The sequence below is a fragment of the Equus caballus genome, chromosome 4 (genome assembly GCF_041296265.1).
Source record: "Equus caballus isolate H_3958 breed thoroughbred chromosome 4, TB-T2T, whole genome shotgun sequence".
NCBI classification, from domain to species: domain Eukaryota; kingdom Metazoa; phylum Chordata; class Mammalia; order Perissodactyla; family Equidae; genus Equus; species Equus caballus.
The window spans coordinates 70035025-70052039 of NC_091687.1; the positions used below are offsets into that span (position 1 = coordinate 70035025).

The 17015-nt window shown below is 37.1% G+C and overlaps 2 protein-coding genes across 23 annotated transcripts in view; one reads left to right on the top strand and one right to left on the bottom strand.

Annotated features, from left to right (window-relative positions):
• ANLN (anillin, actin binding protein) overlaps window positions 1-17015 on the top strand; it is a 132559-nt gene that overhangs the window by 23932 nt on the left and 91612 nt on the right. The window lies entirely within an intron of this gene.
• The window catches only part of MATCAP2 (microtubule associated tyrosine carboxypeptidase 2), a 69334-nt gene that overhangs the window by 20217 nt on the left and 32102 nt on the right, over window positions 1-17015 (bottom strand). The window lies entirely within an intron of this gene.

Below are 17015 nucleotides of genomic sequence, written 5' to 3' on the forward strand. Positions count from 1 at the left end.
TGCAACTGAGGTACCACATCTTTCTAATCCTAAACAGCTTTCACTCATTTTCACAGATTTTTACAAACACCTGTGTACTTACGAATACTCTTTCCCTGTGTTCGTTTCTCCTTAACGTGCTAAAGGCTAAAGGGGCTCAAGTACTGCATATATTGTCAACACCGACGGGCTGGGAGCTAAGGCAGAGAGGCTCCTTTGCTTCTCTAAGACCCTTTGGTAGTTTGGCAGCAGAACTCAGAGTGGAAGATATGTCTCCAGACTAGTCACTAGATTATAATTACCAAATGGATAAAGAAAAAAGACCCACAATTTTTAAGAACACACAAAATAATCAACTCTTCTGTGACAATCCTATAAAAATCTGATGTTTTCCTGGGCTACTATTTGGCAGAAAATACAGTCTTAACATTACTAAAAACACTTTTATCTTTCATTCAGGGCAGGGTACTATCTACTTTTCATTTGTCACAAATTTATGCATAAATATGCAGAAAGGAAGGCTAAAAAAAACTGGTAATGAATCACAGATCATTAATGTCCATGGGAAAGCCACAAGATAGGAAAATATAAGGAAGAAAAAAGCTCTTCAAAGGTCTTTTGGGAAAGAAGCTAGAAAATTCAGATGCATCTTATATGAAGTCTATAGTTTCTGGACTGTTGTCAGCCTAGTACAGAGATTAAAAATACAAGCTCTAAAGTCAGACTACCTGAGTCGACGTTCTGGCTCTGCCACCTTCTGGTGTGTGACCACGGGCAAGTCACTAAACCTGTTACTAAGCCTCCTCATTTGTAAATGGGAATAACAATGTCTACTTCACAGTTTTGTTGAGAAAATTTAGTCAACCTTTGTAAAGCACAGTGTCTGAGATATAATAAGCAGTCAATACATATCAATTATTACATCATTGTGATCATCATCGTTATCATTCTTTATAAATATCACCATTGTAGATAACATGCCCAACACAAAAACTACCGAAACGCTCACACACTCCAAGTTATAGCTTAACATATAGATCCCCACTGGAAAAATACATATTACTAATAAACTAGGCATAAAGTCACCATAACAAGAAATAGCTGCAATAGGCTTTGCCTGGCCTCTGTTCCCAAAACTGTTATTGAAAGCCTTGCTATTCATAGTGGCCAAAGCAGGCAGCATTGGCATGCATGGGAGCTGGTTTCAGATGCAGAATTTTGCCCCATGCCTACTGAATCAGAATCTGCATTTTAACAAGATCCCCAGGTGATTCATGTGCACAGCAAAAAGTGAGAAGGCTCTCAGAGAATGAGAATATAGCATAAATACACCAGAAGCTAATTTATTTATAAGACAACTAGGATAATTAAAAGAATAAATTAGCACATAATTAAAAACCCAGTTAGCCGATTAGCAAAGCTGTTTTACATACATCAGCCTAATGGTCACTAGTTACCAAGATATCAAACAGATTACTATAGCTTTGTAGTCTATTTTGAAATCAGGGAGTGTGATACCTCCAGCTTTGTTCTGTTTTCTCAGGATTGCTTGGGTTATTCGGGGTCTTTTGTGGTTCCATAAAAATTTGAAGATTCTTTGTTCTATTTCCATGAAAAATGTCACTGGGACTTTGGTAGGGATTGTACTGAATCTGTAGATTGCTTTAGGAAGTACGGACATTTTAACTATGTTCATTCTTTCATTCCATGAGCATGGAATATCTTTCCATATCTTTGTGTCTTTTCACTTTCTTTCAACAATGTTTTATACTTTTCAGTGTACAGGTCTTTCACCGCTTTGGTTAAGTTTATTCCTAGGTATTTTATTCTTTTTGTTGTGATTGTAAATGGGACTGTGTTCTTGATTTCTCTTTCTGCTATTTCATTGTTTGTGTATAGAAATACAACTGAATTTTGTTATGTTGATATTGTACCCTACTTTACTGTATTCATTTATTATTTCTAATAGTTTTGAATGTAAGACCTGAAACCATAAAACTCCTAGAAGAAAACAAAGGCAATATGTTCTTCAATGTTGGTCTTAGCAATATATTTTTGAATATCATGTCTCCCCAGGAAAGGGAAACAAAAGAAAAAAATAAACAAATGGGACTATATGAAACCAAAAAGCTTCTGCACAGCAAAGGAAACCATCAACAGAACGAAAAGACAACCTAACAATTGGGAGAAGATATTTGCAAATCATATATCTGAGAAGGGATTAATATGAAAAATATACAAAGAACTCATACAACTCAATAACAAAAAAACAGCCCAATTAAAAAACAGAGGATCTGAACAGATACTTTTCCAAAGGAGATATACAGATGGCCAACAGGCACACGCAAAGATGTTTAACATCACTAATTATCAGGGAAATGCAAATCAAAACTACAAATAGATATCACCTCACACGTGTCAGAATGGCTATTATTAAAAAGACAAGAAATAAATGTTGGAGAGGACGTGGAGAAAAGGGAACCCGCGTACACTGCTGGTGGGAATGTAAACTGGTGCAGCTACTTTCGAAAACAGTATGGTGGTTCCTCAAAAAATTAAGAATAGAACTACCATATGATCCAGCTCTTCCATTTCTGGGTATTTATCCAAAGAACATGAAAACACTAATTTGAAAATATATATGCACGTCTATCTTCACTGCAGCATTATTCATAATAGCCAAGACTTGGAAATAACCTAAGTGCCCATCAATGGATGAATGGATAAAGAAGAGGTGGTATATACATACAATGGAATACAATTCAGCCATAAAGAAGATGAAATCTTCCCATTTTTGACAACACAGAGGGAATTATGCTAAGTGAAATAAGTCAGATGGAAAAAGCCAAATACCATATGATTTCATTCATAAGTGGAAGATAAAAACAACACACACATTGATACAGAGAATAGACTGGTGGTTACCAGAGGGGAAGGAAGGTTAAAGAAATTTTTTATTATAACTTGTGTTTATAGGTTTCTAAAAGTATGCACTTAATTTTGGATAAAATTAGCTTTTCTAGCATATGCTTACTCAGTAGGGAAATGTGGTTATCTGGTTACCATTTATTATAGCAAATACAAAACAGTGTAGAGAATTAAGACAAACTTAAATACAGGCATTCTTTGTTATCACCAATAAATGGTACTAATAGAAGGTATTAAGAATTCATATTCATAATAAGCATTCATATTCATAAGAAACAAAGATTTAATTGGAAATATATATTGAAAAAGTACCCTATAAATGTAAGATTAAAACTAACTTTGGTAGTTTAACAACATTTAGGCAACCTTTATGCCTATGAATTATTAGATTCATCAGAGTGAATAAAAATAGTGGAGTTTTGGTAGGGAGAGAGGGAATGTAATTTTTCCATCAAAATGATATACAATAGCACAGTCCTTCATTTCATCTTGACTTACATGACACCATGATAGTGGCAACACTACCTGGAAGCTACGTCGAGATTTCCCAAAGCTTAATATTATGTCATGTTCAATCGTCACTCTTTGAAATGCCTATCCTGTTGTCATCTCTATTGATTTTTTTCTTCATCAGTTTTTCAACTGGTCCAACATAGATTTGTCAGTGATCACACAGATCTCCAGTATCCTTCACTGACCTCAAAGAATAACTTTCTAATCTATCTCCATTATAATAGCCCCCAGCATAGACACAGAGACAGTGGTTGGAGGAGTGAATAAATTCCAGCTTCAAGAGAGAAATCAGGAATACTGAGTGATCACTTCTCAGTGAATATTTTTGTGTTAGAAGAACTTCTGCTTCCTTATGTAACATCTCAGCTGCAGGCCACAAAAATTTTATGAGTATGATCTCAATTTTGGAAAAGGAAAAAGGCAACAAGCAATTTAAAAAGCCACAAGGAAGCCTGGAAGGATATAACCAAAGGCTGATGCTCATGTTTGGGAAGGTGTGATGGGTTGCACTGATGTTTATTATTTGTACTTTTCAGAAGTTTTAAAATTCTTTACCACATGCATATATTAGTGTTATGCTCAAAAGGAAAAAGTCATTTTTTCCCAGCTTTATTGAGGTATGATTGACAAAAATTGTATATATTTAAGTTGTACAATGTAATGTGTTTAAGGTGCACAGTGTGATGGTTTAATAAATGTATACATTGTGAAAGGATTACCAAAATCAAGTTAATTAACATATTCATCACCTCACATAGTTACCATTTTTTTGTGTGGTGAGAATATCCAAGATCCCAGCAAATTTCAAGTATACAACACAGTATTATTAACTGTAATCATCCTGTTGTACATTAGAGCCCCAAAACTTACTCAGCTTTATAACTGAAAGTTTGTACCCTTTGATCTACATCTGCCCATTTCCTCTACCCGCTAGAAGTTATTTTTATTTTTATTTTTTATTTTTTTAACGAGTTCATAATAGTTTACATCAATGTGAGATTTCAGTTGTACGTTATTTCTTGACTGTCACCACATAAGTGCTCCCCTTCACCCCCTGTGCTCACCCCCCTTCCCCTGGTAACCACTGAACTGTTTTCTTAGTCCATATGTTTGTTCATATTCCACAGGACTGAAATCATCTGGTGTTTGTCTTTCTCAGTCTGGCTTATTCTGCTTAGCATAATTCTCTCCAGGTCCTTTCATGCTGTTGCAAATGGGATGAATTTGTCATTTTTTCTGGCTGAGTAGTATTCCATTGTATATATACACACCACATCTTCTTTATCCAATCATCGTTTCATGGGCACTTGGATTGTGTCCGTGTCTTGGCTATTGTGAATAGTGCTGCAATGAACATAGGGCTGCATATGTTACTTTGGATTGTTGATTTCAAGTCGTTTGCGTAGATACCCAGTAGTGGGATAGATGGGTCATATGGTGGTTCTATATTTAGTTTTTTGAGGAATCTCCATACTGTTTTCCATAGTGGCTGCACCAGTTGCACTCCCACCAGCAGTGTATGAGGGTTCCCTTTTCTCCACACCCTCTCCAACATTTATTTTTAGTGTTAGTGATTACAGTCATTTTAACAGGTGTAAGGTGGTATCTTAGTGTAGTTTTGATTTGCATTTCCCTGATGATTAGTGATACTGAATATCTTCTCATGTGTTTATTGACCACCTGTATATAGTCTTTGGAAAAATGTCTGTTCATATCCTCTGCCCAGTTTTTGATCGGGCTGTTTGTTTTTTTTTCATTGTTCAGTTGTGTGAGATCCTTATATATTATGGAGATTAACCCCTTGTCAGATATACGATTTACAAATATTTTCTCCCAATTGGTGGGTTGTCACTTTGTTTTGATTCTAGTTTCTTTTGCCTTGCAGAAGCTCTTCAGTCTGATGAACTCCCACTTGTTTATTTTTTCTTTTGTTTCCCTTGTCTGAGAAGACAGGGTATTTGAAAAGATCTTTTTCAGTTCGATGTCAAAGAGTTTTCTATCTATATTATCTTCCAGGAGTTTTATGGTTTCAGGAGTTATCTTTAAGTCTTTGATCCATTTTGAGTTTATTTTTGTGTATGGCATGAGATAATGGTCTACCTTCATTCTTTTGCACGTGGCTGTCTAGTTTTCCCAACACCATTTATTGAACACACTATCTTTTCTCCATTGTATGTTCTCGGCACATTTGTCGAAGATTAGCTGTCCGTATATGTGTGGTTTTATTTCTGGGCTTTCAATTCTGTTCCATTGATCTGTGTGCCTGTTTTTGTACCAGTACCATGGCGTTTTGATCACTATGGCTTTGTAGTACATTTTGAAGTCAGGGATTGTGATACCTCCAGCTTTGTTCTTTTTTTCTCAAGATTGCCTTAGCAATTCGGGGTCTTTGGTTGCCCCACATGAATTTTAGAATTCTTTGTTCTATTTCTATGAAGAATGTCATTAGGATTCTGATTGGGATTGCATTCAATCTGTAGATTGCTTTGGGTAATATGGACATTTTAACTATGTTTATTCTTCCAATCCAGGTACATGGAATCTCTTTCCATCTCTTTATGTCATTATCAATTTCTTTCAGTACTGTCTTATAGTTTTCATTGTATAAGTCCTTCACCTCCTTGGTTAAATTTATTCCTAGGTACTTTATTCTTCTAGTTGTGATTGTAAATGGAATAGTATTCTTGAGTTCTCTTTCTGTAAGTTCGTTATTAGAGTACAGAAAAGCAACTGATTTTTCTAAGTTGATTGTGTACCCTGCAAGTTTACTGTAGTTGTTAATTATTTCTATTAGTTTTCCAATGGATTCTTTTGGGTTTTCTATATATAAGAGCATGTTGTCTGCAAACAGCAAGAGTTTCAATTCTTCACTCCCTATTTGGATTCATTTTTTTCCTTTCTCTTGCCTAATTGCTCTGGCCAAAACCTCCAGTACTAGATTGAATAAGAGTGGTGATAGTGGGCATCCTTATCTTGTTCCTGTTCTCACGGGAATGGTGTTCAGTTTTTGCCCATTGAGTATGATGTTGGCTGTGGGTTTGTCATACATGGCCTTATTATGTTGAGGTAATTTCCTTCTATCTCCATTTTGTTAAAAGAGCTTTTATCATAAATGGCTGTTGGATCTTGTCAAATGCTTTCTCTGCATCTATTGAGATGATCATGTGGTTTTTATTCCTCACTTTGTTAATGTGGTATATCACACTGACTGATTTGCGGATGTTGAACCACCTCTGTGTCCCTGGTATAAATCTGACTTGAACCATGATGTATGATGCTTTTGATGTATTGCTGAAGTCAGACTGCCAAAATTTTGTTGAGGATTTTTGCATCTCTGTTCATCAGCAATATTGGCCTGTAGTTTTCCTTTTCTGTGTTGTCCTTGTCAGGCTTTGGTATCAGAGTGATGTTTGCCTTGCAGAATGTGTTAGGAAGTATTCCATCTTCACTAACTTTGTGGAATAGCTTGAGAAGGATAAGTATTAAATCCTCTCTGAAAGTTTCGTAGAATTCCCCAGGGAAGCTGTCTGGTCCTGGGGTTTTATTCTTTGATTACTGTTTCAATCTCTTTCCTTGTGATTGGTCTATTCAGACCATCTGTTTCTTCTTTTTTTTTTTTTTTAAAGATTTTATTTTTCCATTTTCTCCCCAAAGCCCCCCAGTACATTGCTGTGTATTTTTCAGTTGTGGATCCTTCTAGTTGTGGCATGTGGGATGCTGCCTCAGCATGGCTTGATGAGTGGTGCCATGTCCACACCCAGGATCCGAACCAGCGAAACCTTGGGCCGCCAAAGCAGAGCACATGAATTTAACCACTTGACCATGGGGCTGGCCCCTATCTGCTTCTTCTTGATTCAGCTGTGGGAGGTTCTAAGAGTCTAAGAATTTATCCATTTCCTCTAGATTATCCACTTTGTTGGCATATAGTTTTTTGTAGTAGTCTCTTATAATCCATTGTATTTCCGTGGTGTCTGTTGTTAGTTCTCCTCTTTCATTTCTAATTTTGTTTATCTGAGCTTTCTCTCTTTTTTTCTTTGTAAGTCTGGCTAGGGGTGTGTCAATTTTATTTATCTTCTCAAAGAACTAGCTCTTTGTTTCACTGATCCTTTCTACTGCCTTTTTCGTTTCAATAGCATTTATTTCTGCTCTGATTTTTATTATTTCTCTCCTTCTGCTGACTTTGGGCTTTGTTTATCCTTCTCTTTCTAATTCAGCTAGATGTGATCTGAGATTGCCTATCTGGGACTCTTCTTGTTTAAGGTGTGTCAGTATTGCAACGAATTTCCCTCAATATGGCTTTTGCTGCATCCCATATGAGTTGGTATGGCATGTTTTCATTTTCATTTGTCTCCAGATATTTTTTGATTTCTCCTTTAATTTCTTCAATGATCCATTGCTTATTCAATAGCATGTTGTTTAGTCTTCACATCTTTGTCCCTTTCTCAGCTTTTTTCTTGTAGTTAATTTCCTGCATTGTGATTGGAAAAGATGTTTGTTGTTATTTCAATTTTCTTAAATTTACTGAAGGTTGCCTCGTTTCCCAACATATGGTCTATCCTTGAGAATGTTCCATGTGCAGTTGAGAAGAATGTGTATTCTGCTGTTTTTGGATGGAGTGTTCATAATATGTCTATTAAGTCCAACTGGTTTAGCTTTTCATTTAATTCCACCGTTTCCTTGTTGATTTTCTGTCTGGATGATCTATCCATTGATGTGAGTGGGGTGTTGAGGTCCCCTACTATTACCGTGTTATTAATATCTTCTTTTAGGTTTGTTAATAGTTGCTTTATGAACTTTGGTGCTCCTGTGTTGGGTGCATAGATATTCATAAGTGTTATTTCTTCTTGATGGAGTGTCCCTTTGATCATTACATACTGCCCCTCTTTGTCTCTCTTTACCTGTCTTATCTTGAAGTCTACTTTGTCTGATACAAGTATTGCGACATCTGCTTTCTTTCATTTGCCATTAGCTTGAAGTATCATCTTCCATCCCTTCACTCTGAGCCTGTTTGTCATTGGAGCTGAGATGTGTTTTCTGGAAGCAGCATATTGTTGGGTCTTGTTCTTTAATCCATCTTGCCACTCTGTGTCTTTTTATTGGAGAATTCACTCCATTTACATTTAAGGTGATTATTGATGTATGAGGGCTTAATGCTGTCATTTTATCACTCATTTTCCTGTTTTCCTGCATTTCCTTTGTTTCTCGTCCTGTGTGTTTTGGTCTACCCATTGAATTGTGTAGTTTTTTATGATGTTTCTTTGTTTTCTCTTTATTTATTATTTGTGTCTCTGTTCTGCTTTTGTGTTTAGTAGTTACCCTGAGGTTTGTATTCAGAAACTCATGTATAAGATATTCCATTTTCTGATGGCCTCTTATTTCCTTAGTCTAAACTGATTCAGTCCCTTTCCTCCTCCCCTCCTAAGTTGTTTTTCTCACATTTTATTCCATTTTGTGTTGTGACTTTGTGGTTAAAATAACAGGATTATCTTTGTTTTTGGTGTTTTCCTTCCCTTTAGCTTAATGTTATATTGAGTATTTGCTATCCTATTCTGATTCTGTCTACCTATTTATCTCCTTACTTTGTGGTTTGTGACCCCTTTCTCTTTTCAGGTATGAGGGGCTTCTTGAGGATTTCTTGTGTGTATGTGTGTGTGTGTGTGTGGGGGGTCTCGTGGCTATGAAGTCTTTTAGCTTTTGTCTGTCTGGGAAGGTTTTTATTTCTCCCTCATATCTAAAGAATATTTTTTCTGGATATTCTTGGCTGAAATTTTCTGTCTTTTAAATATTTGAATAAGTCATGCCATTCTCTCCTAGCTTGTAAGGTTTCTTCAGAGCAATCTGCTGAAAGCTTGATAAGGGTTCCTTTGTAGTTTATTTTCTTCTGCTTCCTGCCCTTAGTATTCTTTGTCATTCATTTTTGCCAGTTTTACTACTATATGCCTTGCAGTAGATCTTTTTATATTGACATATCTAGGAGATCTGGAAGCCTCTTCCACACAGATTTCCCTCTTTCCCTAGGTTTGGGAAGTTCTCTGCTATTATTTCTTTGAACAAGCTTTCTGCTCCATTCTCCTCTTCTCCTTCTTGAATACCAATAATTCTTATGTAGCATTTCATAAGTGAGTCGGATATCTCTTGGAGACTTTCTTCATTTCTTTTTAGTCTTAGTTCTCTCTCCTCCTGTGTCTGGAGCATTTCAACATGTCTATCTTTGATTATGCTGATACGCTCCTCTATGATGTCTACTCAAGAGTTCAGAGAATTCATATGTTGTTTTATCTCTTCCATTTTGTCTTTCATCTCTAATATTCTGATTGATTCTTCTTTATAGTTTCAATCCCTTTTGCGAAGTAGCTCCTGAACTCGTTGAATTGTTTCTTTACATTCTTTTTTACCTCACTGAGTTTTTTGATGATAGCTATTTTGAATTCATTGTCATTTAGATTACATATTTCTGTGTCCTCAGGACTGAATTCTGAGTACTTGTCAGTTTTTCTCTGATCTGGAGATTTGACACAATGTTTGATATTCCTAGAGGAGGTGGGTCAGATCTTACACATCCTGATATTATTTGGTTGTAGTAACGCCTGTTGCCACTAGGTGGGGGTCAAGCGCTGCGTGTTCTGAACCCTCCTTCAGCCAAGGTCCCAGGCAGTGGAGCAGGCACGGGGCAGGTGGGGAGAGGGATGCTTTCTCCTGCATGCTCTCTGGGCTTTCTCGTTCTACTCTCGCTATCTAGTCTCTTGGTGTGTTGGCTTGATGAGGTCACCCCCTGCAAAAGCTCTAACCCTGGTAGAGGTCTTCCCTCTAGGCTGCACAGGTCCTTGGTGGTTTTTGATGTTCCTGTGAACAAACATCCCCTCCCCTTTTCCTTTCCTCACAGATCCTCCTGTGTTCAGTGATTGCAGTCTTTAGGGGAGGAAGCGAAGTTCTCTCTTACCCCGCTCCAGCTCCTCCGAGGGGGTTTCAGTCTCTCTGCCCTCCGTCGTATGGCTGCATGTCTCTCCAACGTTTTTGTGTTGTGTTAGGATGTCCTCTGTTGGAGTATGAGTGTCCCTCTTCGTTGTATGTTGGAGGGGAGAGAGTCCCGGGCAAGTTCACTCCATCATGATGCTGACATCTCTCCTTATTATTTATTTTGAAGATGATTAGCCCTGAGCTAACATCCACCACCAATCCTCCTCTTTTTGCTGAGGAAGATTGGCCCTGAGCTAACATCTGTGCCCATCTTCCTCTGTTTTACACGTGGTACGCCTGCCTCAGCATGGCTTGATAAGTGGTGCATAGGTCTGTGCCCGGGATCCAAACCCACAAAGCCCAGGCCGCTGAAGAGGAGCATGCAAACTTAACCAGTATGCCACTGAGCCAGCCCTCTAAAAGTTATTTTTTTTAAAAAAAGGAAAAAAGAGAGTTCATCTGCTCCCCAGAGAGTTAGGAGAATCAATGTCTACACCACTTGGAGAATCAAGCTTTCACACACCTCTACATGGGTAATACTTTTAGAGGCAGTAAATTGCATGTCAAAACTCTCTTCTCCAGTAACATTATCATTTAAGTTTATCAGAAAGCTACATCTCCCAATATTATTTGGTGGGGGTTCAAACAAGAAGCGGCTTAATTATTTTTCTCGAATCATTACTTTCAATTTGCCATCCAGAATATTCCTTTCCTATCTTCAAATATCTCAACGAGATTCTTTAGCCTACCACTAAGTTTCAAGTATTAAAAAAAAGTCACTTCAAGTCAATTTAATCCAAATTAAAACTTCAATCACATATCCAATCTCATCCCTCCCCTGTTTTCTGGGCCTCTCTTTCTCTTCAGTATGTTGAGGGCTTGGAGAAAGGAACAAACAATTCCTATGGAACTGGTTCAGTTGTGGTCCTCCTCCCTTGACTGGAATGCTGGGGCAGGCCTATCATAGCAGGTGCCTCCAGTGCACAGCTCACTGTCCAGCCTCCTTTCCAACAGGCTCTAGGCAAGGAAGTCACCCTGGAGTGAGTGGTCTACTAACAAAACTATTTCTATGAAATTTAAAAACCCAGGTGAAACAACCTAAAGATTTAACTTAATCAACTTACTGTATACCCGTTATATGAAATATGTACAGTCAGTGAAAATAAAGCTGACAAAAAAGAAATGCTGACAGTTTTTAATGACATGAGAAAATACAGATATGTAAACAAAAGTACACTAACCTCAATTATGAACAACATTAGGCATGGGACAAGGAAAACTCACTAAAATGTTAATAGCGGTTACCTGTGGGCAATAGAATTATGGGATTTTTATCCCTTTCTCCATAATTTTATAAGTTTTTATACTGAACATATACTACTTTTATACCTGGAAAAACATAATGTTTAAGTGACCTCTACTTTGGAACCCCCCAGCCTTTCTATTCATCATCTAGTTACCTTCTCCCACTTGCCCACTAGTCACTGATATCCCTTCTCTGGCGTATTTGTATTTAAGAAGGGAACACAAGAAAAATTTTAAAATCTCTTAAAAATTCAGACAAATATTTTCTAGAGATTTTTAGGCTGGTAGGAAAAAAGTTGGTATAACTAACATTCTTGAGGTCTCCTCACAGAGTAAGCAGCCATTTCCCTCACCCGTACAGAAATCTAGCCCTGATTCATCCATAGACATCAAATATATTTGCTGTTTCCTTCCAACTCTAAGAATAGCAAATATAAATAGTAAGCAATGAGACATTACATAGTTTCATTAATCAGTTTTAAAACTCCTGGAACCAAAACATCTTAATACATACACATCTATCCTTATTGTCCAGGTCTCAGTCCCCTAGTCTGCATGAATCTAATTTTGCACCTTTCCTTGGTGTCCACCTTAATTACTTGGCCAACTCCTCCATCACCATGTTAGAAAATGGTGTGAGAGAATCTATTCTTGAGTTCCACAAAAACAGTACCAGGTGGGATAATATTTCTTGTTAAAAATGAGTTGAGGTGGTTAAGTTCTCGCGCTCTGCTGCAGGCGGCCCAGTGTTTCGTTGGTTCGAATCCTGGGTGCGGACATGGCACTGCTCATCAAACCATGCTGAGGCGGCGTCCCACATGCCACAACTAGAAGGAGCCACAGCAAAGAATATACAACTATGTACCAGGGGGCTTTGGGGAGAAGAAGGAAAAAATTAAATCTTTAAAAAAAAAAAGAGTCAAAATAGGCCACCAAAAATACTGTTGCCTTTCTTAAAATATTGGGCCCCAAAATATATTTTTTGCTAATTTATGAACCAATACATTGCTCAGAAATCAATTATTTCTGAATCATTCCTCTTTATAAGAGGATAATATTTTAAAGCTTTGTATATCTCAGGCATTGAAACAAATTGATTTTCAGAGAGCTCAAACCTAGAGCAAAGAGGAAATAAATGCAAAATGAGCAACTGTTCAGCATGCAGGGTCCTCTCTTTCCCCTGATCTCGATGTTATTTATAATGCTACACAAAACAGAACAGAAACACTGCTCATCAAACCACACTGAGGCAGCGTCCCACATGCCACAACTAGAAGGACCCACAACAAAGAATATACAACTATGTACCGGGGGGCTTTGGGGAAAAAAGGAAAAAAATAAAATCTTTAAAGAAAAAAAAAAAAAAAAGGAATAGTAATCAAATAGCACAATGTAACATTTAAACCATAATCCAGAAAATGAAAAATCTCTAAATAAAACATTCAGCATTGTCTTGAATGATATAACAAACTTCCTGAAATATCTCAACATTCAGTTAAACAATCTGCTTTTGGTTTGCTTGCTGATTCTGTTGTTTAGTAATTTGGAAATCTTACCATCAATCATGAGCTACTTCAACAGTCATGTGCTAAAAAACTATCTCCCTTCTCAACTGCAGTTTTCATTGAATGAAAAACTATACACTAGAGACACTAATACGATATGAGTCGGGGTGATATTGCAGAAAGACTAGAAGTCAGAAGATCTGGTTTTATGTTGGTGCCCTACCATTTACTGTGTGATCTTAGGTATGTCATTTTACCTTTCTCAGCTTTAGTTTCTTCACTGGCAAAACGGAGATGAAAATCTTTGCCCTACTTACCTCACAGGTAATTTGTTGTGAGGACAAAATTAGACAGAGACAGAGGAAAAATAGGAGGGAGGCGAAGAGAGAGATTGCGAATGTGTTTTGTAATCTATTTCCCATATGACTGTATACGGTATTTAAGTTTTAGCAGAAGGTTTTAATTTTAGAACTTAAGGTAATTGGTTTTACCTCCATCCAATCCCAACTCTCCCTTCATTCTTCCCCTTTTTTGTAAATTCTAACATCTAGAACTCCTCCCCCGGAAAATACTGAATAATCTCTAAGAGATCACATAGTCCTTTTCTTTAAGGCAGTGTTTTCCAAACTGTATTTTGTGAAAAAGTAGTTGACAAGATATCATTTTAAAAAAGCTTCCATGGCCAAATGTGTTTGGAAAATATTGGATTAAATGAAGTTAAACAAGACTCTTCCAAGCCTTTATTATGATACCATGTGTACTGAATCTCACGGAAGAATATAATATTTTGTCTTTTGCAAATTATATGGCCTGCTTTCTCATGCAGTATTCCTCAGAACAGTTTGAAAATGCTTACTTCCGATAAGCATGAGGTGTACACACACATATACACACACACACACACATATATATGCACACACAGGTACTTTGAGATTCTCAAATTGAAAAGCAAAATTCCAAATACTGAATGAATTTTTTAACAGTGGCTATTGCTTCTTGGTAGAAAACGAGGTACACAGAGATTTGGATTACTCAATCAGGTCATTAGGCCTCCATTTAAGGTACTATAGCCAAAATCTGATGGGCCACTAGAGAAGCAGTCACTCAAATCGCTTTAGCTACAAGCAGTAACTCCTGTGTAAAGCTACTCAGTATAAGATATCTGGGAAAGGCAACAGAAGTGTATCTTTATAGACCAGTGTTTTAAAAAAAACACTGTGCTGACCCAAAAAAACATATGTGGGCTGAACTTGACCCTTGGGACACAAATTTGGATCCATCATTTGTAGAGTGTTTCACTAAATTTCTAGCATACCATCAGTAAGTACCATTCATTCATTCATTCACTTATCTTTATGGTCATCTTCTTTGCACCAATCACTGTTAACTTTTGTTCGTTTTTACATCTTAGAATCTAATACCCTGTCCGACCATTAGACCAGCAGAGATGACATATAAACAGACATAATTTAATAATACTCTGATGGAGGTATGAATAAAGTATTGTGAGATCACAGAGAAAGGTAAATCGAAGTGAGGGACTAAAGGAAATAGAGGGCATTCCAGGCAAAAGGGAATGATACTGTCAAAAGCATATACAAAGCAAAGAAAGTGAAATACAGAGTTCCTGGGCTGGACAGGAACTGTGCTAGACTCTGGGAATAGTTATCCTGTGGCAGGAACTGTGCTAACTCTGGGAATAGCTGAAATAAATAAAATACACTTTTATCAGAGAGGTCAGTCTAGTGGTGAAGACAAAAAAAAGAAACTTAAGGATAATAACAATGTGATAAATGCTATGATAGACAATTTGCAAAAGATGCTGGCAGGAGTATAGAGTTGACTTTGGAAATGTAAGCATGAGCCAAATCATAAAAGATGAAAGGCCTGTGGGCCATGCTAAAGATTTTGGACTTTATCCTGAATTATGAGCAGCCCTGAAGTTCTTCAGGAAAAGAAGAGACATAATCAGATTTGTACCTTAGAAAGACAGTGATGGCAGTGTGGAGAGCAGGGGAAACTGAAGCAAAAATACTCCTGCCAATATTCAGTTTTCTATAAAACAGTCTGCAGACTATGACCAGATTATAATAAAAAGAACAAAAATATTTCAAAAAATTATGTTCTACATATACAGAACCCAGGAAATAAATAGATATGAGCCACTGAGTCCGCCTTCAGTGAAGGAACAAGTGAAAGAATGCAACAGGACAAAGAACGACGTCACCTACAGCCTTCTCCTCCCAGCAGCTTCTCCCCATCTATGTGTTTGCGTTATCAGGTTTGGGGGTAGTGTGGAAGCATACAATGGTGAGTGGGAAAACAAGAGGGTAACTGCTACTAGGATAAGATACTTATAAACAGCTTAGTACTGCAGACGCTTCTTTTACCACCCACAAGGAAGAAGCAGATATTCAAGCTATTTTGTAGGAAAGAAAGACCTTGTTAAGAAAAGAACCTGAGAATGCACATCGGACAACTTTTGAAAGGGAATCAACAAAGTGTTGTTTCAATGAGTCATCAAGGTCATACCTTCTTCCAAAGACATACAATCTGATTGGGGTGTTTCCATCTCTGACTGTAAGAAAATCTTCCTTGCTATTAGGTTAAGAAATGATCCCAATTCTCCAGTCTAATACATAAAACTACCGTTGAACGTACTAAACTCAAAATAATGTTCTAAAAAGTCGTGTAGCTTTAAGGTATCTGTGAAAGTTTTGTATTTGCTAATCAGAAATTCGTGTCACATAGGGAGAGGTATAATTTAAAGAGGGCTTGCTTTTTCCTCCCCTTTATTGTTTGGACAACTTGAGTCTACCAAGATAAAATACCTTCAATGCCAGTACAATTAAAACTTAGCCTTAAAGAAATTTTATGTCAAAACATCCTGCTATCAGTGAAGGCATCTGACTTCCAATAAAGTTGTTTTCATCAAAAAGGAAGATGAACACTCATCTTGCTTTAGAGCACAATGTGATTTTATGTATTATGCGTGCATTTTACGTAACAGTGAATTACCTATTCCATTTATACTATAAATTCTAAAAGCAAGACATTGTTCTCCAAGGACCACATTTAAAAGTCTTTAGGTTATGCTACTCGTTGGTCCCAAACAGTTTATATGTAACAGATCTGGTGAATCAGAGGTGGCAAACTGGCAACCCAAGGGATGAATGTGGCCCACAAACAGGTTTTCACTGGTCTGGACAGGCTCTGTTTAACTGAATTAGCTGTCAACATTTACAAATTGGAAGACTTCATATAAAGTTCAGGTATCCACTTTCTCTTGAAAATCCTAAAGATGATAACACTAGACCCAAATTGTAGCTCAAGTTAAATACCTGCTGTCTAGTTTCCAGTTTGCTACAGTGCCCAGCCAGCTCCCTGCAATCATTTATGATCCCTGCTCAGATCCTATAAGCTTGTGAGTTTGTGACCCCTGAGATACCCTAACCATAGAAAGCCTGCTAATTAGGAAGTTGAAAATGAGAATTTATTTCCTAACATAATGAAGTTGGTCCATCGAGGTACTTACTCTGAGTATCTGAACTCTATAAATGAAAAGGCAACGCTATGCCAAAGAATGTTGTATGTTATGTTGTTTTAGTGCAGGAAAAAATGTTGCTGGCAGAGTCCTCTCCTTTTCTCCACTTTAAATATCCCGGAGATTTTACAATAACTCTACCAAGTTACTCTTGATAGCATGGAACCATTAACTTGGATTAACTTTAAATAATAAAATTTTAGGACACTATAATTACACAAGCAGAACAGTTTTTTCAGTTAAGTAGATGTAGAATATATTAATATCAAGTAATATCCTAACTC